General features: G+C 36.2%; 1 protein-coding gene and 2 pseudogenes across 5 annotated transcripts in view; 2 read left to right on the forward strand and 1 right to left on the reverse strand.

Moving 5' to 3' along the window:
- Positions 1–26422, reverse strand: part of DENND1A (DENN domain containing 1A) — a 544738-nt gene that overhangs the window by 447552 nt on the left and 70764 nt on the right. The window lies entirely within an intron of this gene.
- On the forward strand, positions 15617–15673 carry LOC115836488 (annotated as a pseudogene).
- On the forward strand, positions 16232–17026 carry LOC100593090 (annotated as a pseudogene).

Here is a 26422-nt window from a genome sequence, read left to right on the forward strand (position 1 = left end):
ATAAAATTAATTATAGGTTTTCTGTAGTCTATATTACACATATACACCCAGATCACATGCATCCTATTTGGCCTCTTTTCTCTTTCATTTATAGTTCCTGTATACCTGCCTTATAATGTCAGGGTACTTGTTAGCCTAAAGTCCTAAGTCTGAAAGAAAAGAAGAACTAGAATAAGATTATTTAGTGCCTCAGGAAAAAGATTTTATTGTGACCTTGAATAATTTCATTAATGGACTGAGGCATTAGTTACCTCATAAGGAAAATGGGGATAATACTATCTTCCTCACAGAATGAATATTATGTTTAGGAGCTATTATAACAAACACAGACCACTGCCTAAATAGAGGGCTCTTTCCTAAAAAGGCTAGCTGGATATCCATTTCCCGTAAAGATGAACTAAGATTTATAACACTGTTCACATTTTAAAAAATAGAACACATAAATAAAATTAAAAACAACTGTTCAAAGGCAACAAAGCATTATGCCCCCCCGAAAAAATAATATATATTATATATATATCTAATATATATTATACACACACACACACACACACACACAGAGACAGAGACAGAGAGAGAGAATTACACAGAATAAATCTCCAAAAAAAAAAAGAGGCTGAGGTGGGAGGAACACCTGACCCTGGGAGGTAGAGGCTGGTGATGCAGTGAGCCATGATCATGCCACTGCACTCTAGCCTGGGCAACCAGAGACCTTGTCACACACACACGTACACGTACACACAGACACAAAATTCTAGCATTTACGAACATGTTTCTCCCAAGGATATGGGTTGATTACTGAAGAGGCAACTAAGAGGCTCAAAGGTGATCGGAGGTTTCAAATCCCCAACAGGATGAAGAGGACAAAACTGTAATTTTTTGCAGGGCCCACAGAAGAGAAGAGGTCCCAGTAAGTGCTTTAGGCTTTGGGTTGGACCTCAAATAATTATACCTCATGAGACGGGTAAAAAGGAAATAGATGAATCCTCAGAGACTAAGCTCATCTTCAAATCACCTAAACCCCTAATTGGGAAGGAAGGAAGGATGGAGCAAGGGGATGAGAAAGTTGCTAGCATGACTAGCCTTAAAAAACAAAATTAATATAAATCCTCTCTGGAGGAGGATAATATTACCCTAGACCTTAAAATATACTGGTTTTGAATATACAACAATTAGCACTCAATAAAAAATAACCAAGCAAACAGGGACAAAAGAAAGGTGACAACAGAGATTGAAAGCAATAGAAACAGACCCAGAAGGGATTCAAATAATACTGGCCTCAGACACAGAGACTGAAATAACTTTGCTCAGCATGAGAAAGAAAGAAAGAGGTGGAAGGGAGAGAGAGAGGGAGATTAGATGGAAGACAGGCAGGGGAAGAAAGTTTAAAAAGATTGAGAATTTTGCATAAAATTAAAACTGATAAATTAGATTTTAGAACAAAAAAATGAATTAATAACTCAGTGGACAGTAGATCAGTTGAAGAAAAAACCTAGTGAACAGATAGATCAGAAAAAAATATCTAGATTAAGCCCAAAGAGATAACACTGAAAAACAGAAAGGAGAGTAAGTTATATATGAACTACTGTGACTAGGTCTAACTTGTATGTCATTGGAGTCCTAGAAAAAAAGAGAATCGGCTTACAAGAAATAAAAAGTAATGTTAAGAAATACCCAAAATTAATACCAAAAAATCAGATCCCAGATTCAAGAAACACTCTAAACCTCAAGCAGGACAAATGCAAAGACATTACCACCTATACTAATCATAGTGTAACTACTAAAAATAAAAAATGAAAAGGAAAAACTTAAAAGTAGCCAAAAAAAAAAAGAAAAAAAATTGCCATTAAAGGAACACCCATAAGACTTACAGACGACTTTCCAGCAGAAACAATGTAAGCCAGAAGACAATGAGATGATATTTTAAAGATCCTGAAAGAAAATAAATGCCAAGCTAGATTTCTATACCCAATGAAAATATCAAAAACCAAAGTGAGATTCTGACAAGAAGGCTGCAGAACTGTCATACAGTTTCTAAAACTCTGAGTTCCTAAAGATAGGGATCTCTTCTAGGACAAGGACCTACAGCGAAGTGAAGCTACTGGAAGTAAAATCAAAATTGAACAGTATAGAGACCATAGAACTGAAGTAAAGAAAAAGTTCAGGAAAAGGCAAGAGAAGGGAGCAGAGCCGGGCAAGATTAGGCCGCAAATTATATGCTTTTAAGCATCACAGGAAAACTTCACAAGAGATAGCACAGTGAAGTATAACAGCTAGCTACTTCTCCTCCTAAAAGTTCAGAAAAACTAATTTCACATATAAATGAGCAATAAATGAGTGTTAATGTAAGATCCTATAGGAAGTTATGATTAGAAAAATCAGAATAAGATTCAGACTAATGTCCCTAGAGACAATGAAAGCATGATAGACAAACATCAACACAAAATAAAAACTGTAACCTTCCTTTCAAATTAGTTAAAATACTTTAAGAAAATTACACATGACATGAAATAATACACAAATCAGAATTATAAAAATGTAAAAATGAGGTGATGAACTCAGGAAAAAAATTCAGACTTAAAAAAATCATTTCCCATATGAAAACCAATTAGAGAAAACACAGTAACAACAACAACAACAAACCACAACAGATAATGCCTTAAGAGAAACAGAAGATAAAAGGAGATAAATTCAAAAAATCCTGAGGAAATAGCTAAAAAGGATTCAAAGTAAAGTGACAAATATTGAAGATAGGAAAAGAAAATCAAACAGGTGGATAATAAAAGGCAAAAGAAGAAATCAAAAGCAAGGAAACAAATACAAAAAAAAAACTGATACAAGAAGAAATAGAAAACCTGAATAGGTATAATAACTATTAAATAAAAGGAACACATAATTAAGACATGTTTAATGGAGAAAACTACAAGCTCTTATGGCTTCATTAGTAAGTTCTTCCAACGTTTTAAGGAACAACACATATCAATATCACACCAAATTTTCCAGAGAAGAGAGAAAGAGGAAACACTCGTTTTGAGGCCAGTAAAACCTTGATACTAAAATCTAAAGACAATGCAAGAAAGGAAATTTATCCCTCATTTAAACACTGATGTGAAAATTCTAAACAAAATTTTAGCAAAAAGAATGCAGCAATATATTAAAGAATAATACACGACAACCTACTTGAGTTTATTCCAATAACACAAAGGAGATGTCTTAATCTGATAAAGGTTATCTATTTTTAAAAACTGTGTCTCACCTTAATGTTCATCAAAATGGATAAGCAAATTGTAGTATTTATACAATGGAATACTACTTACCAATAAAAAGAATAAACTGCTGACAGGTGAAGCAATATGGATGATTCTCAAAAAATCTTTATGTTGAGTGAAAGAAGCCAGAACCAAGAGAATTCCATTTCTATAAGGAAATGCTATAAAATACCATTTCTGTACGGTTTAAGAAAAGCAAAACTAATCTATGGTAACATAAATCAGAACAGTTGTCTCTGGTGGGGTAAAGGAATTGGAAATAACTAGAAGAGTATATGGGAAACTGAGCTATATCTTGACTGAGGTGTTAATTACGTAGGTGTATACATGTTTCAAAATTCAAACTGTATGCTTCAGATTTGTTCATTTTACTATATGTGAGTTATAAATCAATCAAAAAACTCAATTAAAAAAACCTGTAGCCACCGTGGTACTGACAGGTGAAATGTTGAAAGTTTTCCCTTCAAAACAGGGAAAAGAGGGCCGGGCACAGTGGCTCACAACTGTAATCCCAGCACTTTGGGAGGCCAAGGGGGGGCAGATCACCTGAGGTCAGGGTTCGAGACCAGCCTGGCCAATATGGTGAAACCCCATCTCTATTAAAAATACAAAACAATTAATTGGGCATGGTGGCAGACGCCTGTAATCCCAGCTACTTGGGAGGCTAAGACAGGAGAATCACTTGAACCCGGGAGGCAGAGGTTGCAGCGAGCCGAGATCACCCCACTGCACTCCAGCCTGGATGACAAGAGTGAAATTCCATCTCAAAAATGAAAAAAAAAAAAAAAAAAAACAGAAAAGAATAGGAAATCCTGCCATCATCAATCTCATTAAACATTATACTGCTGGTCCTAAGCCCATGTAATAAGAACAAGAAAGGAAGGCATAAGGATTAAAAGAGGAAATAAAACTATTATTTGCAGACAACATGATTGTGTTTAAAAAAATACAATATCTACAGAAAAATTATTGGAATCAATAAGACAAAATACTACATCAGGTTTAAAAATGTAACTGTATTTCAACACATCCACAAATATTTAGAGTATGAAATTCAAAGATACCATTTACAATAGCAGAGAACACCAAATACCCAGAAATAAATATAATGAAAATAAGCAAGACTTATACACGAATATCTATAATAACTGAAAGAAATGACAAAAGGACCTAAATTACATAAAGGAATCTGTCATGTTCATTATATAGTCTTCATGTGAAGACTAAATATGTAAATAATCAAATCTCCTTACATTTATATCAATTCAATGAAATCCCAATACAAATCTTAGCAAGGCACTTTAAGGGAAATTAACAAACCAATTCAAAAATTATATGAAACTACAAACACCAATAATAACCAAGAAAAAACTTTTAACAATAACAAAATGGGAAGACTTAGTCTACTAGGTATTAGAACTTATTATAAAGCTTCAATAATTCATTCAGCTGGTAGTGGTACAATAGATAAAGAGACCAGGAAGAGACCCCTGCATACATGGACATTTGATTAATGAAAGTGGCAATGCAGAAAAGTAGAGAAAGGATGATCTTTGCAATAAATAGTGCTATGTCTACTGAAGATTCATATGGCAAAATAATAATAATCTCAGCACTCTGGGAGGCTGAGGTGGGCAGATCACTTGAGGTCAGGTGTTCAAGACCAGCCTGGCCAACATGGTGAAACCATGTCTGTACTAAAAGTACAAAAATTAGACAGGCATGGTGGTGAGCGCCTGTAATCCCAGCTACTCAGCAGGCTGAGGCAGGAGAATCTCTTGAACCCTGGAGGTGGAGGTTGCAGTGCGCTGAGATCATGCCACTGCACTCCAGCCTGGGCAACAGAATGAGACTCCATCTCCAAAAAAAAAAAACAAAAACAACAATAATAATAAGTGAGGTGATGGACATGTTGATTCACTTGATTTAATCATTCCATATTGTATACATATATCAAAACATCACATTGTACTCTATAAATATATAAAATTATGATGTCAATTAAAAATAATACTAATTTTTAAAAGAGTGGAAAGATAAGCCATAGAGTACAAGGTAAATTATAACACATAACCAAAGAAACTGTATCTAGAGTATACAAAGAATTCCTTAAAAATAACAACAAAACAACATAGCCAAATAACCAGCAGGTACATTAAAAGATGTTCAACTTCACAGGTAATCAGGAAAAGGCAAATTAAAACCAAAGCAAAATACACTACACATTCATTCAGAATGGCTAAAATTAAAAAGACCTTTAATAGTAAGTGCTGGTGATGATATAGAGCAAGAGGAGCTCGCACAGCAGATGAGGATGCAAATCAGTTCCACCACATTGGAAAACTTGGCATTTTAGGCTAAACATACACAAACAATATGACCCAGAAATTTCACTCCTATGTATATACCAAACAAAAGTGGGAGTATATATAAACACCAGATATATTCACTATAATGTCATAGCTCCATTATTTGAAATAACCAAAACCAAAGCGGAAACATAAATGTCTACAGGCAGTACTAGAATGGATCAATTGTGGCATATTCATATTATGGAATAGTGTATAGCAATGAAAAGGAGCAAACTATAGGTGCACACAACAAGGATAATCTCACAAATATAACTGTTGAGCAAAAGAAACCAAGTAAAATATTAAATATACTCATGACTCCATCTATATAACTCCATGTATATATGTTGAACAACAGGTGAAAATGATCAATGCTATTAGAAGTTAAGATAATGGTTTTAGCTGGGCACATTTGCTCACATTGTAATCATAGCTACTCAGAAGGTTGAGGTGGGAAGACCATTTGAGCCCAGGAGTTCAAGACCAGCCTGGGCAGCACGGCAGGAAATTAGCCAGGTTGGGGGTCCAGGGGAGCGGTCCATGCCTGTAGTCACGACTATTCAGGAAGCTGAAGTAGGAGGGTCCTCTGAGCCCAGGAGTTTGAGGCTACAGTGTGCTATGATTGCGCCACTGCACTCCGGTCTGAACAACAGTGAAACCTCATCTCAAAAAAGAAAAAAAAAGGAAAGGAAAAAAACAAAAACGTAATGATTCTCTAATTGAGGGAGTGGTGTTTGGAAAGACACATAAGGATGGCTGGCAAGATGCTTACTAATGATCTATGTCTTGACCTGGATGTTTTAACTTTGTGATAATCCATCAAGCTGTTAACTTTTATTTCTGCATTTTCCTGTTTGTTCCTGTTTTTTATGTTATAAAAAAGTTTTTCTAAACATAAAAACAAAAACAATTAGCTGGGAAAAAAATTAGAATTTTACACTTTTTGGCAGAAAATTTTTTTCTCCACAAATTCCTTGGGGGGGTGGGGGGGGATGTGAAATTTCCTATGATGATCAAATGAGAACCCTGCCAATTCCTAATTCCCAGGACATACTCTGAGCTTTTTCAGGCATAATATATGAATTTCAGAAATGGTTAGTAAAAAAAAGTCATCATGAGCTTCATTAACAGTAAATATTCCTGAATTTGCCTCCATGTTTGATATAATTATTTAACTGGGAAAAAGAAATAGCCTATATATTTTTCGGTACCTAAGCTTTCTAGTAAGCAAATGAGAGATAGATATACACCTTTCAGACTTTAGAAAGATCTTTTGTATTGATAACTCACATCAATGGGTCTTAAAACCAGCTTCAGGCTGGGCACGGTGGCTCATGACTGTAATCCCAGCACTTTGGGAGGCCAAGATGGGCAGATCACGAGGTCAAGAGATCAAGACCATCCTGGCCAACACGGTGAAACCCCGTCTCTAAAAATACAAAAATTAGCTGGGCATGGTGGCACATGCTTGTAGTCCCAGCTACTCGGGAGGCTGAGGCAGGAGAATTGCTTGAACCTGGGAGGCAAGCATTACAGGAAGCTGAGATCACGCCGCTGCACTCCAGCCTGGCGAAAGAGCGAGACTCTGTCTCAAAAAAAACAGGCTCAAATAGAATACAGCTGTCTATTTTTTATTATCACTACTGTTAAATGAACAAATGCTTGATTTTTAAATCCTTGATACAAATTGAGACATTTGATATATCTTTGCCAAAAGAAAATAGATAAAAGGAATCTACCTCCTCCACAATTCAGCAAGCACCTAAAGAAGTTAATTTATTCAACACATAAGGGTCACAACAGAATAATAAAAGCAGTCATCATTTACTGAGCTTTACCATGTTCTGGACACTTGCTAAGTAGATAAGAAACTCACTTCATCCTCACAACAATACTATGAGGAGGAATAAATTATTTTCCCCCATTTTACAGATGAGGAAATTGAGGCTTAGAGACATCAAATAATTTGCACCATTAATAAAGCAAGTAGCAGAGGGAGCTTTCAGTCAGTTCATTGGTTTGGTGTGAAATACCTGATTTCTATTTTCTACTTTGTGTCTTTTTTTGTTTTAAAATTTTAAGCCTAAGGACTATGAAATGCAGAGAGCACGTCTGTATGTGCTTACATAGATACACACGCATAGGGGTTTTAAAGCCCCAAACTACTCACACGTCATAAGCCCTGTATATAGCTCTGCACCAGAACAGAGCTTAGGTTTCCTCCAAGAAACAAAACGGACTTCTCAATGATAGACGAGCAAGCCAAAGCACTGCATATAGTAAGTCTACAAAGCATTAACTGGATTAATTAGCAAGGGATTTGAGAAGCAGCTTGGAGCTAGGAAACCAAAACACTAAATTGTTTAAATACTTTGGCAAAAGATCAAGGTTTCTAGGCAGCACTGGGTCTCCTTCCATCCTTTCCGTTCCATGTTTTAACACATTTAACCTGTCTGAGGTAGTTTTTCATGAGATATGAATGACATTGTCAAAATACCAAAAAGAAAAGAGAATTTAAAAAATACTGCAAGCTGTTACCAATTCTGCCAACAGGCAAGAGCCCAGGCAACATTAATTACAAATCAATCGCTTAGGACATAAACAGCTCTTATCACTGGTAAACTCTCCCTCTAAAATAACTTGCTTTAGAGGGAAAAAAAAAACAAAGCAAATGTCTCTTCTATTATACTTGGTGAACTAATCAGGACAAAGAAACCAAATAAAACAGGAGAAAATGCACCAAATAGTAAACGTGAAAAAGGAATCCTAGCTAGATGAACGCCTGGAATGCTACCGGAATAGCACTGTCATTTAGAAATAACGAAGAGGAAGTGGTCAGGGTAGGGACACTAGCTGAATGGGTTTCTGGTTTCCAGGAAGTAAGAATTTTTACAACGCAGCTGATTTTCACAAACACATATGGCAGCAAAATGATAAAAGGCGGCTTTCAACAATACAATCATGGGAGAGGTGAGGGGAATCTGTGTCCCTCTAGTAATGAAGGCAGTTTTATAATGGTCAGGCACACTCATCACAGCCCTCACCACGGCCACACACACAACTATCCAATCATAATAATACATTTCAAAAATCAAAGGATCCTTCCAGAAGTCTAGTTCATCTAGACCCTATCCACAAACTACTATTAGTTTACCTAACTCTTTATCTTGGATATCTGCATTTTCCTCTTGATTTCCAGGAAAAAAAAAATAGAAAAAACCTGAATACCTTTCTACTGCAAAAACTCTCAAAACACACTCCTCCACTACACACTTCGTTCACTCCGATAGAAAAATATTAGTAGAAAAGAATCACTAACTTTCCATCAAAATACATTCTGCCTTCTGTTAGGTCCTTTGGGTTTCCTGACGATATGGTAAAAAGTGGTTTATGGTATATATGCTATATAAAAGTGGGGAGAGCTTCAGCTATGAAGCCTGGCAAAAGTGAGACGGTTAGGGGTCGTTTTCTTAACCTCCCTCAATAAAATGAGGAAGAAGGGCTATCTCGGAATTTGAGAATGAGAGATCTGTGTGTAAAGTATCCAGCAAGGTGTCTGACACACAGTAGGTGTCTGGCAGTTACTATTATTATTTCTCCTTGGTTCCGGGGACATGGTATGTTAAGTTTCAGGATAACATAAATTCTTTCCTGAACCAGAAATTTTATTGACAATTAGATAAACAAGCTGCTAGCAGATTACGGTAGGGTGCTATCTGTTGATCTTGAACAAAATTTATGTCCAGGGCACTGTATGTATGTACACAAAATGTATGTCCAGGGCACTCAGTATGTCCAGGGCACTGTCTCCAAAGGTTTCACAACACTCTCACATCAATTGTGCACTTTCATAAAATAACTATGAGGAAAGGCTAATGGACAATAATACCCCTGGGCTCACATATGAATTAAGACTGAAGGAAATCAGGGAGTTCACAGTGCAGCCAAGCTCACACAAATTTCTTGACTATGGGTATTTTATTCACCAGAGTTGGCTTACTATGAGAGAAAAAGTAATACAAGTTCATTTCTTCAATCAAATTATAGAGGGGAAAAATATGGTTAAGAAGAAAAAAAGCTAATATAGTTTTTTACAAAAATAAAAAGAAAAGGATATATAATAAAATACCAAAAGAAAGGTAGCCAAAAAGGTGGTTAGGTAAAATATATTATAGTTTGAGTCTAAGTTTTTAATATTTCATATTAGAGAATTTTTAAGTGACTTAATATCACATGCTATTCATTTCAAATTTGAGGAAATACTAAAATGTTATTGCATATAACAAATTTCTATACAGAAAAATGTATACAAGTATACATTTTTATAAATAATTTTTAATGTTATCTTACAAATAAAAGTTGTTTATTCACATTACAAAATTTCCCAGACTTTTTCAAAAGAAGTTCATTCCCTTTCTGTTTCATTTAACAGATAATTTACAAAAATAATAATATAAAACATTTTGGAATATTTATTGCATAAAATAGGCTACAATACAACTACATTTGTTATCTTCTATAGTTCCCTTACTAAACATATATTGAATATCTACTATGAGGAAAGTACTCTGAATACCTCATATTATTACATTTCTTATGCCATTAAATTCTCAAGATAATAAAATAGGCAGGGGATAGTAATTCCATATTACTGATGAGAAAACAGATCCAAAAAGGTCAAGTGCCTTGTCCAAGTCAGTTTACTGGCCAAGAAAGGGTCAGGATTTAAACTCCTCCCAACCGAGGATAAAGCCTGTGCATCTTATGTTTTGCATGCTGCTTTCCTATGTTCCTAGATTCTCTGCAATTAGAATAATCAAAGGGATCCCACCATTCCACTACATTCACAGACACCAGTGTCTCATCACTCAACAGAGATACTTCACAATTAGCACCCCCTTGCCTGCTCCCAAGAGGATCGACCATCTTTCAACAAACCAGGTCAAGTTAAAGGAGAAAACATAACTTCAAAATAGTCTTGTTGCATTAGCATAACCCAAAAACAATCAGATACCTATCCAGGGGTAAAGTATGGATACAAACATTATATATATGTAGTTTTTCTGAAAAATGAAAAACCAAACTGTTTTAAAATTACTGTTCAACCAGATACTACTATCCAGGGATAAGGTATGAATAAAAACGTTATGCATATGTAGTTTTTCTGAAAACTGAGACACCAAACTATTTTAAAATTATTGTTCAACACTCTATAAAGAAACGCTAAAAGCACAATTTGGGAGCCCTGACTCTATCGATGGCAATCTCAACCTAAACTGCAAGGTCAGCACTCTTTTCATAAAGAAAAGAAAAAAATTAAGAAAGTTGAGAACCTGCCCAAATATAAAGACCAAGAAAAACAGTGCTAGTCTACTTTGACTTCAGCTAATCCAACCTGATGGCATAAAACATATAAACCAATGCAATTTCTACATTATTCTGACACTGCTCCTGCACATGTTGTGGCAAAAAGACTGTACTATTTCTTTCATTCCTCCTATGAAACCTCTATGATGGGACCTATTAATAATCCCATTTTATAAATTAAAAATATGAAACAACTTGTACATCCTATCATCACACAGCTTATAAACTGGCTGTACCAGAACCAGAACTTACGCTTTTAACCAAGCCATACTGATGCAAAACCTTGTTCCAACAGAGAAGTTGAGCATTCCAGAAACACAACCTAACCATTAACCTTAAGCAGAGCTATTATAGACATAGGCAGCACAGTACAGACCTAGAATCGAATCAACAATCCACTGCTTACTAGCTGTATTACCTTAAGGCAAGTTACTTCATCTTTCTGTGCCTTGGTTTGTAACACTTATAAAATAAGGACAATAATTAATATCTTATGGGCTCCAGGAAGAATAAGAAAAAATATACACATACTTGTTCATCTGTGTATATATGTATATGTCTGTGTATGTGTATATGTGTATATATATATAATATGTATATACATATATATAAAGCAAATAGAAGCTTAACAAATGTTAAGTTACAGCCACGAGCTTTGCTCCATTTCAATACTCAGTTATAAGAAAAATGATGATACTTGAGGAGCAATTGCAGAATCTGCTAGTGCTTTAACTGAATCCTTAGAAAACTGAAATATGGACAAGTTAAAAAAAATAGCCATATCAAGAATCATTAGTCACAATAGATCAGACCTAAAGATTTCCCAAATGACCTTAAATTGCATTAGATATGTTGGCCAATCATTCAAGGCAGTACCTGGAAAGAAAACCTAACAAAGAAAATTTCTTTTTCCTTCTACATTCAGTTTCCTTGTACAGTGGCAAGTAGGATCCAATTACGGATTTAGACCCTCAGGAAGCCCTACCTAGGAAAACCTCATTCTGAAAGAAAATCACTTCACCCTCCCTCAGTGGCAGTGCCCAAACTCTCCCACTGTTTCCTCAGTTTGCAAATACCACAGATAACGGAAATATTTTATTTATAGGGAAGTCCATAGCACATTTAAGTAGAAATAATCTTTTTAGGTGTATTATCATCTCCACAAAAAGCCACACATGGGCAAGAGCCGTATCTTTTCCATGCAGACATGTTTCACTCTGCTCATGCGGAAGGGGCAGTGCAGCAGAGCACCTGGAGGCCACAGGGACCATCCAGGTCTGGGCTGAGCCACATGCTCGAATCGACCTTGGGTACAGACAAAAAGTGTCTGTTAACAGTGGGAAGCCAAGCTTGAAAGATCATATAGACCACTTTGAACCATTACCAAGATAAGTGGTAAACGAAGGAAGCCAGCAGAGGCAAAGCCATGATGAAAGAGATGAAGCCACCCTGGTGCATGACTTTCCGGTTCCAGTTGGTCCTCATGAAGCCCAGCTGGTTTTGCTTCCTGTTCTTCACTGTACAACAGACCTCTCCACCTCTATCCCTATCCTTCCTGAGCTAGTTTTAGTGAAATTCCACCCCTTGTATTCAAAAACGCCTTAACAAGGACATTAGCCCACTGCCTGGCACACAGAAGGGATTCAATTAAACACATTTAAAAAACAGGAGCACAAACCTTATAAAATACATGATGTTAGATGGGGCATTCTCATAATTACAGTTTCCTCGACAGACAGGCCAATTTCCCTTAATCCACTTATCCAATAATTGTTAAGGAAATAAACAGTATTTGACACAACACGACACTATTCCAATTTATCATCTAATAATAATTAAGCATTCAAAGCTTACAGTGAAAGCACAGCTCCACAGTTCATATTGTTCTTTTAAATTGAATAATTTGGAATCCTGTGAAGAGTTCCACCTTACAGCAGATTCCCTCATTCTTGTGCAAATACAATCTGTCTATCAACATATTAGCATTTCAATCACCCTTGTTTTTTTCATAACTGGGAGAAGCTGTCTTCATTTATTCCTATTGAGCATCTACCACCTATGAATTATTTCTGAAGCTAAGCAGTAAAATTGAATCTAAATCTCAGTAAATGAGAAACTGAAACTATTTTCAAAAATAAATGTAGGACACTGGTTCCAGTTGCATACTCCCAAATATTATAAATGTTCTTTAATGATTAATTTACTTTAAGATGAAAATAATTTCTTTTGAATTAAATTGTTGTAATAGTTAGAAATGGAACATCAACCCCATGTTTCAAGGGTTTTTGTCTATTTTTTTTAAGAATTCTGGATCAATTTATATTCTTGGAATAAATACATCCACCACTCAACAAAAAAATTTTTTAAGTCCCCTTTAAGCATCCCTTTAAGGTACTGACCATAAATGGTGTAATTTGCCCTGGACATCATTAAAATGTAAAGTTAATGAGGATTCAGCTGAAAACAGAAGGAATGTAACCTATTTTCAGGCAAAAGTTCTAACACAGCAATCAGAGGAAAAAGCTCTTTGATGTTTCTTTGTCTCTTCTCATTAATTTTTTTTGTCTCAAAAAAAAAAAAAGGACTATTTAAACTTAAAAAAAAGCACCAAAGTTTAAACATGATAATTATAACAGAACTCCAATGAGGTCGTTAGAATTTTTTATGAGATATAAACAAGAATCAGTCATATATACATGGAGATAACACCACCTACCTGGCAGAGTTATTATAAGTTTTATAAATATTGTAAGTAAAATGTATAGCAGAATAGCTGACACATGAAAGGTACTCACTTATATTATCTCCCTCTTTGTCACACTCTGTCCCCAAGGGCCTAGCACAGTGCCGGTACAAAAATAGTAATCAAAGAGTCGCCATTATTATTATCACATATGCTGTATTTTTTTTCCCACTGAAGAACTCACTATATTAACCCTAACCTTCTTTCCAAGATTTATGCAAGACTCAGCACCTCCTGTCACTAGGCAGGTGGGGCATTATCCAAATAACCAGCATGGAGTAAACAGTCCCGTGTGACATTTCATCATGTGAAGTGCCTACACAGGTATAAATATTATATCTTTTCTGGTTTTATTGCCTCATTTTACAATTATGCTACTAAAGAGCAAAATAGCATGCAGAATGTTAAGTGGCATTCTGCTGCTTGGAGTTTCATCCCAAGGCTCCATTCAGAATAACAAATGTGGGAGCTATTTCATCTCTGCTCTATTGTGAAGAAAGTCATCACCTTTACTTAAATATATACGAGAGTTTGACTTTCTGCAACGCATTTTGTCGTAAGTGAAATCTTAAACCAAATGTGATAATTACCAAGGTGATGTCATTTAGGAAGCAGTATAGTGCTTTCCAGAGAGGCCCTACCCTACACTTTGTTATTGTTATACCAATTCCATAATTCCAGTAAACAAAGCCTCATCAGCAATAAGTGGATCTATCCAAGATGATCCACCCTTAAATACCATGAGAATTTAGAATTTCTCTTCACCCAAACAAAAAATTATAAATTCAATAAACTAATCACAGTTATTTTAAATGTTAAGAGATCATCAAAATAATGTTTCTCCAGTAATTTTCATTTTAAAGGCATTCCCACATAAATTACCTAATTTTTAGTGTTTGTTCATTCCATAAATATTCACTAAATCTTCTTAATATTGAGATCTGGTCATACAGTGGTGAAGAAAATACTGGGTGATCGATACCCTCACAGAGTTTAAGGTCCAGTACAGAAGCTCAGACAAACTAATAACTGCACAAGTAACGTAACTATAAGCTATGATAACTGCCACAAGAATATACATTGTAAGAACAAGCTTACTTTGGGGATCTGAAAAGGTTCCCCCCTAAGGATGACTTAATGTCTGAAGTGAGACCTGAAGGACTTGGTTTGGGGGGTGGGGGAAGGTGAGAAAGAGGTTTAGGATAATGATAGTTGAGAACAAATACCTAGTTTTTAAAGATATTTAGGTAAATCAATCAAATTTTTCTGATATATTGAACACAGAGGGTGAGCAGGAAGGCAGGTGACCAAGATGAAGGCAGTAGGTTTTTAGTTTGCATACTGGATTTTTTAAATGTGCTGCTCAGTGGAAGGGGACTAGAGCTTCATTCAGTTTAATGAGCAGATCATGAGTTAGAATTCAGACATTTTGAATTTCAGATACTTTTCCAGCATCCAAACAGGTTGAGAGCTCAGAAGAAATGTTTCATACCTCATTCATTTATTCAACATGCAATTCCCAAGAAACAATTTGTATTAAGTCCCCTGTTTCTCATTAGGGAAAAGAAGGTGAACAGGATGCTCAGCTGCCCTTTGAAAGAAACAAGTATGTTGACAGATGTGTAGAAGTACACTGGAATTCAAAGAAAGGAAAGACTGAGTTTGTCTGGACAATCAGGGAAGGCAGCATGAAGAAAATTATCTTGAAGATAAATGCCAATTCCTCTAATGGGGAAAGAGAAAAGACATTTCAGACAAAGAAACAGCATCTGAAAATGACAATTACTTTGCAGTGGTTGCAAGTACAATGTACGAGAAGTGAGAAGTAAAAGAAAAAAAAACCGTGAGGACCATATTTGCAGAAATACAGAGGAGTAAGAGAATATTAATGTTACAGCTCTTTCAGAATTTGTCTAGGTTTTCTGGTTTAGCAGAAAAAAAAAGAGAGAGAGAGAGAATGCTATGAACAAATGTGTGCCAACAAATTAGATATATGAAATGGACAAATCTCTAGAAAAATACAAACTACCAAAACTGATTCAAGAAGAAATAGAAAATCTGAATAGACCTATAGCAAGAGATTGAATTACTAGTTTGAAAACTTCCCACCAAAACAGATTAACTCAGATGACTTTACTGGAGAATTCTACCAAACATTTAAAGAATAATGAATACCAATTCTTCACAAACTCTTTCAAAAACTAAAATATGAAGAAAAACTTTCCAATTCATTCTATAAGGCCAGTATTATGCTGATACCAAAAGCAAACAAATATAAGAAAACTAAAAATGCAAAAATACTCAATATATTAATACTAGCAAACCAAATCCAGCAACACAAAAAAAGGATTACACACCATGACCAAGTGAGATTTATCCTAAGAATGCAAGGTTGGGTGCCTGCATTAGGGCCAGGACAGCCCTTCCCACATGACAGTAGCATGCAGTAGTTCCCCAAGTCCCTTCCCCAAGCAAGAGAGATAGCCACTCAAGAAAATACCATGAAAGATACTGACATCAAAAAACTACTTTATACCCATATTTTATGCATATTTTCAATTATCCTAAGTGTCTTCATTCCATCATTCTTCTTGGAGAACTTCTCAATATTGCAAACACACTTGACATGGTTGTGCATATGTTCTGGTTTTGTAGCTGCTGTCAATCTAGTATTATATTTAGTAGTGAAACCAAATACATCCTCTAAAAAGTTCATTATCACACAAGGTAACTTGATTTTTGAAATGCTGTATCTACCTTCTTTTGTCCTGTTTCTCCTTCCATGTAATTTTTGTTCTATATGGAGCTAAAAGAGTTGGTGTTGGAAACATTTTTATTTGCAGTCATTTTGTCTACTTTTACCACTGTACCTTATGTTTGTTAGAACCAAATCTCAAAAGCATGGCTTAGAGTTTTCAGTAGAAATGGAGTTACAGCCATTTGGGAGAATAGTCTCCAGATCATTACAATTTCTAGTTTTGTAGGAGCATAACTTGAAGCACTGCCAATACCACTGAGTGGAGAAAGACCATGGCAGGTATGGCCCATCTCCTATATGCTTGGAGCGACCTTTAGCAACATGGATGGACTTGTTATTTTACCATTCTGGATATACTGGAATATAAAGCAATTTCTATACAAGAACAATTAATTGGAGCAAAGGGAGAAAATATTCCTTTGCATAGATTCCACAGGGCTGTGCAAAAATGTATATAATCAAAGTCAAGTAGTTCCATTACAGCATTGTGTTTTACGTAGTTACAACATGATGTAATTGTAGCTTTTTAAACCATGAAACTCCTTGGAGATTGTATCTTCTAGTTAAAATAAAGTCGTTACGATAGAATTTTCAAAAACAAGAATGCAAGGTTGGTTCAACATCCAAAAATAGATTAATGTAATAAACCATATCTAGAGAATCATGAACAAAAATCACACAATCATCTCAAAAGACACAGAAAAAGCACCTGACAAAATCCAACATCCTTTCATAATAAAAAAAATTAAACTAGAAACAAAACAGAACTTCATCAAGCTGATAAAGGGCATCTAAAAAACCTATAATTAATATCATAATTATGCCAAAAGACTAAATGTTTCTCTTTAAGATGCGGATGAAGAAAAGAATATTCATTTCTGCCACTTCTATTCAACACTGTATTGGAGGTTCTAGCCAGGGTAATTAGGTATGAAAAAGAAATAAAAGTCATCAAGAATGGAAAGAAAGAAGTAGTACTATCTCGATTTGTACATTACATAATCTTACACAAAGAAAATCCTAAGAAATTCACTAAAAACCTATTAGAACTAATAAACTAGTTCATCAAATCTGCAGGATAATAGATCAATATTTTAAAAAATCAATTCCATTTCTATACACTAACAAAGAACAATACAAAAAAATTCAAAATTTCCATTTACAGTAACATCAAAAAGATTAAGAAAAATAAGAGTAAATTTAACAAGAGAATTGCAAAACTTATACTCTGAAAACTACAAAACATTATGGGGAAAAAAACCCTAAACATTACCTTAACAAATGGAAAGATATCCTAAGTTCATGGATTGGAACACAATATTGTTAAGCTGACAATCCTCCCCAAATGAATCTACAGATCCAATTAAATCCCTACCAAAATCCCAGCTAGGCTTTTTGCAGAAATTGATAAGCTAATACTAAAATTCATATGGAGATGCAAGGGACCCAGAATAGTCACACAATCTTTAAAAAGAACACAATTGGAGGATTCATACTTCTCAATTTTAAAATTTACTACAAATCTACAGTAATCAAGACAGTATAGTACAGCATTAGGATATGGATAGGATTCAGAGTCCAGAAATAAGTATTTGCAATTGTCAATTACTTTTCAACAAGGGGCCAGGCATGGTGGCTTATGCCTGTAATCCCAGCACTTTGGGAGGCTGAGGTGGGCAGATCACTTGAAGCCAGTAGTTCAAGACCAGGCTGGCCAACATGGTGAAACACCATCTCTACCAAAAATACAAAAAATTAGCCGGGCATGCTGGCACGCACCTGTAGTCCCAGCTACTCAGGAGGCTGAGACACAAGAATCTGTTGAACCCGGGAGGCAGAGGTTGCAGTGAGGCAAAGTTGTGCCACTACACTCCCGCCTGGGCAAGAGAGCAAGGCTCTGTCTCCAAAAAAAAAAAAAAAAAAAAAATCAACAAGGAAACCAAAACAACTCAATGGAGAATTAATACTTTTCAACAGAAGGTGCAGGGGCAATTGACTATCTACATAGTCATAAAGGACATAAAGTTAGACTCCTTCCTTATAAGCATATATAAAAATCAACTTGATTTGGATTGTAGGCTGGGGATATGGGTTCATGCCTTTAATCCCAACACTTTGGGAAGCTGAGGCAGAAGAATCACTTGAGGCCAGGAGTTCAAGACCAGCCTGGCCAACAGAGCAAAACCTCATCTCTCCCTACCCACCCCCCAAAAAATTAAGTGGGTGTGGTGGCGTACACCTGTAGTCCCAGCTACTTGCAAAGCAGAGGTGGGAAGATTGTTTGAGCCTGGGAAGTTGAGGCTGCAGTGAGCTAAGATCATGCCACTGTATTCCAGCCTGGGTGACCAAGTGAGAACCTGTCTCAAAAAAAAAAAAAAAAAAAAGGAATGGATTATAGATCCAAATGTAAGAGCTAAAACCTAATAAATAAATAAACAAACAAGCAAACTTAGAAGAAAACACAGAAATAAATCATTGTAACTTTAGGATGGGCAATGGTTTCTTAGGCACCATACTAAAGCACAAACAACAAAAGAAATATTAGATAAATAGGACTTCACTGAAATGAAAACTTCTGTTTCAGATGACACAAGAAAGAGAAAAGTTAACCTACAAAGTGGGAGAAAGTACTTGCAAGTCACATATCTGATAACAGGCTTGTATCTAGAATATATAAAGAACCCTTATAACCTGGTAATTTTTTAAAAGACTTAGTCACTGGATAGATATTTCTCCACAGAAAATACACAAGAAGCACACTAAAAGATGCTCAATATAATTAGGCATTAGAGAAAGGCAAATCAAAATAACAATGATATGTCACTTCACCCCCACTAGAATGGCTATAATAAAAGAGATAGACAACAGTATCCACTGACAAGAATGTAGAGAAACTGGAACCTTACACATTGCTGGTGGCTATATAAAATGGTGCAGCTGTTATGGAAAACAGCTTGGCAGTTACTCAAAAAGCTAAAAAATAGAATTACTGTATGATCCAGCAATACCATTCCTAGGTATATACTCAAAGGAATTGAAAGCAGAAATGCAAACATATACCAACAATGAATGACATTGTTGATTGCAGCATTATTCACAATTGCCAAAAAGTGGAGATAACCAAAGTGTCCATCAACAGATGAATGGATAAACAACATGCAGTATACACATCTAATGGATAAATATTCAGCCATAAAGAGGAAAGAAGTTCTGTACATACTACAACATGAATAAACCTTGAAAACATTAGGGTAAGTGAAATAAACCAGACAGAAAAGGACAAATAATATATGATTCCACTTATATGAGGAAATTAGAATAGGCAAATTCATAGAGACAGAAAGTAGGATAGAGGTTACCAGAGGTTAGGAAGGAGGGGAAAATGGAAAATTATTGGTAATGATTACAAAGTTTATATTTGAGGTGATGAAAAGATTTTAATAACAGATAGTGGTGATGGCTGCACAACAGTATAAATATAATTAATACCACTAAATTTACACTTAAAAATATTTAAAATGGCAAATTTTGTTTTATATATACACATATTCTTCCACAATTTAAATAATATACCAAAACCATTAATTATATCTTTTATTAATGGGCAAATTGTGTGGTTTGTGAATATCTCAAGAAACTTATTAAAAATAATTAAAATTAAACACTAAATCAATGGGTTTTTTGTTTTCATTTTTGTAGAGACAGGGTCTCACTATTTGCCCAGACTGATCTCGAATTCCTGGCCTCAAGCAATCCTTTCACGTTGGTCTCCCAAAGTGCCAGGATTACTGGTGTATGCCACTGTGCCTGGCCATAAATGGTTTTAACAGCAATTAGACACAGCTGAAGACAGAACTAGTAAACTGGAAGAAAGACTTGAAGAAGTTGTTGAATATATCAGAGAGAAACAGATTGAAAACAGACAAAAAAAATGGTTTAAAACTGTAAAGGACAAAAAGAGAATGTCAGACATATGTGTGATCAAAGCTCCAAAATAAAAAGAAGTTCTAAGTCCTCAGATTCAAATAACTGGTCCTAACCAAGATATATAAGAAGAAAACTCTACTGCTAGACATATATCATTGCTAAACTAGAAAACAAGACACAAAAATATTAACTATAATGGAAAGGGACTTCAACAGCAATATCAGAAGCCAGAAGATAATGAAATGACATCTCCAATATGAGGTTAGAATAAGGACATCTTCAGATAAACAAAACTAAGATATTTGCCACTAACAAAGAATATTATTCAAGCAAGAAGATTAGCCCAGATGAAAAAACTCTGAGATGCAAGAAGACATAAAGAACAAAGAAAATGGCCAGGCACAGTGGCTCACACCTGCGATCCCAGCACTTTGGGAGGCCGAGGTGTTCAGATCACTTGAGGGCAGGAGTTTGAGACCTGCCTGGCCAATATGGCAAAACCCTGTCTCTACCAAAAATACAGAAATTAGCTGGGCGTGGTGGCATGCACCTGTAATCCCAGCTACTCAGGAGGCTGAGGCAGGAGAATTGTTTGAACCAGGAGGCAGAGGTTGCAGTGAGCCAAGATCGCCCCACTGTACTCCAGCTTGGGCGATAGAGCAAGACTTCATCTCAAAAAAATAAAAAATAAAGAACAAAGAAAATAGAAAATACACAGATAAATCTAAACAAGCATTGGCTATATAAAAAAATCAATAATATCTTACAGGTTTAAAGTAAAATACACAACAATAAAAACCATATAAACAAGCAGGGAAATGATTAAAGTCAAAACAATATACAATCTTGTATTGTCCAGGAGGAGGGTAAAGATGCCAATTAAAGTTACATAAACATGCAAAAATTTCTCAGAAACTGTTGATTTGTATGGGCATACGTTGTTTTATTGCACTTCAAAGATATTGCTTTTTAAAAAAAAAAACAAAAAACAAATTCAAAGTGTATGACAACCCTGGATAGAGCAAGTCATTTCATGTCTCTGTGTCACATTTTGGTAATTTTTTGCAACATTTCAAACTTTTAAAATTATTATTATATCTGTTATGATGATCGGTGATCAATGATCTTTGATGTTACTGTTGTAATTGTTTTGGGGTGCCATAAACCATGCCCATATGAGGTGGCAAACTTTGTCAATAAATGTGTGTGTATTCTGACTGTTTCACCAACCAGCCATTCTCCCACCTTTCTCTTCCTTGGGCCTCCTTATTCCTTGAGACACAATAATATTGACATTAGGCCAATAATTCACCCTACGATGGCCTCTGAGTGTTCAACTGAAAGGAGGAGTTGCGTGTCTTTAAATCAAAAGCTAGACATAATTAAGCTTAGCAGTGAGGAAGGCATACTGAAAGTCAAGATAGGCTCAAAGTTAGTCTTCTTGTAGCAAACAGCCGAATTGCGAATACAAAGGAAATGTTCTTGAAGAAAATTAAAAGTACTACTTCAGTAACACATGAATGATAAGAAAGTGAAACAGCCTGATTGCTGATACATGAAAGTTTTAGTGGTCTGGACAGATCAAAACAGCCACAACATTCCCTTACACAAAAGCCTGATCCACATCAAGGCCCTGACTCTCTTCAATTCTATGAAGGCTGAGAGAGGTGAGGAAGCTGCAGAAGAGTTTGAAACTAGCAGAGGTTGGTTCATGAGGTTTAAGGAAAAAAGCCATCTCCATAACATAAAAAAGTGAAAGGTGAAGCTGCAAATCCTGGTGTAGAAGCTGCAACAAATTATCCAGAAGTTCAAGCTAAGATCATTGATAAAGGTGGCTATGCTAACAACAGATTTTCAATGTAGATGAAACCACCTTATATTAGAAGAAAATGCAATCTAGGACTTTCATAGCTAGAGAGGAGATGTCAAAACCAGCTTCAAAGGACAGGATGAATCTTTTGTTAGGGGCTAATGCAGCTGGTGACTTTAAATTGAAACCAATGCTCATCGACCATTCTGAAAATCCTAGGGTTCTTAAGTATAATATTATGCTAAATCTACTCTGCCTGTGCTCTATAAATGGAACAAAGCCTGGATGCCAGCACATCATTTTACAGCATGTATTACTATTTAGGTTGGTGCAAAAATTATTCTGGTTTTTGCCATTGAGTAATGACATAAACCACAATTACTTTTCCACCAACATAATAAATAGTTTAAACCTACTGTTGAAACCTACTACTCAGAAAAAAAGACAATGCACCTGGTCATCCAAGAGCTCTGATGGAGATATACAAGGAGATGAAGGTTGTTGTCAGGCCTGCTAACACAACATCCATTCTGCAGCCCCTGGATCAAGGAATAATTTTGACTTTAAGTCTAAGAAATACATAAGGCTATAGCTGCAATAGATCGTTATTCCTCTGATGGGTTTGGGCAAAATAAACTGAAAACCTTCTGTAAAGAATTCATCATTCTAGATGCCATTAAGAACATTTGTGATTTGTGGGAGGTCAAAATACCAACATTAACAAGAGTTTGGAAAAAGCTGATTCCAGCCCTCATGGATGACAATGAGGTATTTAAGACTTCAGTGGAGGAAGTAATGCAGATGTGATAGAAGCTGCAAGAGAACCAGAACTAAAAGCAGAACCTGAAAATGGGACTGAATTGCTGCGATCTCATGATAAAATTTGAATGGAGAAGAAGTTGCTTCTTACAAATGAGCAAAGAATGTCCTTTCTTGAGATGGAAACTACTTTTGGTGAAAATGCTGTAAACATTGTTGAAATGACAAGAAAGCATTTACAAAATTACACAAACCTGGCTGATAAACCAGTAGCAGCGTTTGAGAGGTTTCCAATTCTAAAAGGAGTTTGACTGGGGGTAAAATGCTATCAAAGAGCATCACATCCTACAGAGTAATCTTTCGTGAAAGGAAGAGTCAATCAATGCAGCAAACTTCATTGCTGTCTTACTTTAAAAAATTGCCACAGCCATCCCAGCCTTCAGCAGCCACCATCCTGACAAGCTGGTAGCGATCAACATTTAGACAAGATCGTTTGCCATCAAAAAGATTACAAGTTGATTGTTAGCAATTTTTAGCAATAAAATATTTTTAAATCATGATATGTACCTTTTTAAACATAATGCCATTATACAATTAATAGACAACAGTAGAGTATAAACATAACTTTACATGCATTGGGAAACTAAATTTGTGACTCACTTTATTGCTCTATTCACTTTATTGTGGTCTGCAACTAAACTGAACCTGCAATATCTCTGAGGTATGCCTGTATTAGTTAACATTACGGACACTGAAAGCACATGACTTGGGTTCAAGTCCCAGCTCTACTAGTTGATAGCTCTGTGGCCTTGGACAGATTACATAAGCTCGCCATGTCATGGTTTCCCCATCTGTAAAATTGAGACAGTAACAGTATCTATCCCATAGGGTTTTTGTGAGGATTAAATGAGTTAATATAGGTAAAGCATATAAAACAATGACTGGTATAAAATAAGCACTACTAAGTCATAGCCACCATTATTTTCAGTGTATCAGTTAAAGGCACAGAAATAGTATTTGAGTCCCAAATGATAAAAGGGAAAAAACTGAATGATTAAAATGCTTAATCCAAAAGAAAGGAATAAAAAAAATGAAGCATAAAAAGCATTTCCAGGGCCGGGCGCGGTGGCTCACGCCTGTAATCCCAGCACTTTGTGAGGCCGAGGCGGGCGGATCACGAGGTCAGGAGATCGAGACCATCCTGGCTAACACGGTGAAACCTCGTCTCTACTAAAAATACAATTAGCCGGGCGAGGTGGCAGGCGCCTGTAGTCCCAGCTACGCGGGAGGCTGAGGCAGGAGAATGGCGTGAACCCCGGGGGGGCGGAGCCTGCAGTGAGCCGAGATTGCGCCACTGCACTCCAGCCTGGGTGAAAGAGCGAGACTCCGGCTCGGGGGGGAAAAAAAAAAAAAAAAAAGCATTTCCAGTAAAAAATGCAGGTAAGACGACTGGATTTTAAAAGATCCAACTATATATTGCTTTCAAGAGACACATCTTCAACACAAGAATGAAAAAAAATAAGAAAACGCAAGCATGGAAGTGTATAATTTGATGAGTTTTGACATATGTGTACATCCATTAAACCATCACCACAATCAATCAACCCCAAAAGTTTCTTTGTGCTCCTTCGTAATCTATCCCTCCTGCTGCACTCCCCACCACCCATCCCTAGGGAACCACTGGTGTGCTTTCTGTGACTATAGATTAGTTTGTACTTTCTAGGCTTTTATATAAATGGAATCAGAAAGTATGTACTCTTTTTGTCCAGCTTCTTTCACTCAAGATGATTATGTTGAGATCCATCCATGTTGTTGAGTATAGCAATACCTTGTTCCTTTTTATTACTATTATTCTATGTATAGAACTCAATTTTACTCATTTATAGCCTCTCCAGACAATAAATGATGTTAAAATTAAGAAATGGCCTCTGGGTAAAGATCAAATCCAGGGTACTCTTAGGATAAGAAAAAGCTAAGGGGGTGATATTAAAATTCTTTGCAAGACCTCCAAAAGATCTAAGGTGGTACCATCATAGAGAACCATTCAGTTAAACAACAGGGCTTCTAAGAAGCTTACAACTGTTGTTCCTCAGTGGTCTCACTAGAAAACCAAAGTAGAAAAGGAGGGCTTATCTCAAAGACATTTGTGGGTAAGAACATGTCAAGGAGTAACTCCAACAGATTCACAGGACAACAAAGGAGTTTTTAAGAGGCTCGTATGGGAGAAACACAGCCAGCATGGACTGAAAGGAACGAAGAAAATACAAATGAAAAAACAATAGGCTGTTGAATCACTAAACTTTACAGATCAGAAGTAGGCTGAGGAAACTACTCAGTTGCAAACACAGGTTCTTTTATTTAAAGAAGGATGATTCAGAATCCAAGAACCCAGAAGGTAGAACTAAGAGCCATGGTGAGCCACTCTCAGGCTAGAGCAGCACTGAGTCTCCATCAGGAAACTTCCAACATTTGCCCAGCGTATTTGGGAACTGTTAAGGAGCGCTACGTGCTCCAACATGCCTCCTGCTGGCCCCCTTTTAAACAATCAGTGTCTTCGGCAGTTATCTTCTGCCTGTTTGCCATTACACGCTGGGGAAGAGTGGTGGTGGTAGGGGCTGGGGAGCAGATAACTTCTCTCTTTAGTTTACAAATTGAGAGGGCCTGTACTTGAGAAGCTATACTTAAGAAGTCCGATCTAAATTTCTCATCTTCATCTAAGCCTGATTTAGTTCCGGAGGTTGAGGGGTCTGAGCTGCTCATGTAAGGATGGCACTTTTGGGGGCCTTGGGAGAGGCTGAGGATACACAGATTTCCATAGCAACTGGGTATAAAACTATTTACTCCCTGCTCCCTCTGCTGAGCTGCCACAGCACTTTGTGCCTGTCTCTATTTATCCCAAATAATGTATGGCTACTGGTTGACTATTTATTTCCCTTATCAGATGTAAACTCCTTAAAAAGAAAGTGTTTTATTTATATCCATAGCATTAAGTAGTCCCTCAAAGACGTGTTTGAATTTATGAATAAGTATACGAAGAAAGCCAGTCTGTCATGGACTCAGGCCATCCAAAGCCACACTAATGAATATAACAGCACATTCCCAGTGCACTTATGTGACGGGTCTCAGTTAAACATTTAGGAAAGCTAAGCAATTAAAAATAAGAATGTTCACCTTATCCACCACAGCAGCAGAGGGAATACTGAAACTCAGGACTGATTCTCAGGAACATCCTGAAAACACCACCCTATAAACCTGCATTTTAATAGCCTGACACAGCTGAAAAACATTGGCTGATAAGAGTGCAACTAATTTTTAAAAAGAAAGAAAAAACCTTCCAAAGATGTTTCATTTTAAATTGTTTTTCTTTCTTTTTTTTCTTTTCTTTTTTTTTTGGGGGGGGGGGGTCGGGGGGGATAGAATCCTGCTGTCACCCAGGCT

Source organism: Nomascus leucogenys, chromosome 8 (genome assembly GCF_006542625.1).
Source record: "Nomascus leucogenys isolate Asia chromosome 8, Asia_NLE_v1, whole genome shotgun sequence".
Classification (NCBI taxonomy): Eukaryota; Metazoa; Chordata; class Mammalia; order Primates; family Hylobatidae; genus Nomascus; species Nomascus leucogenys.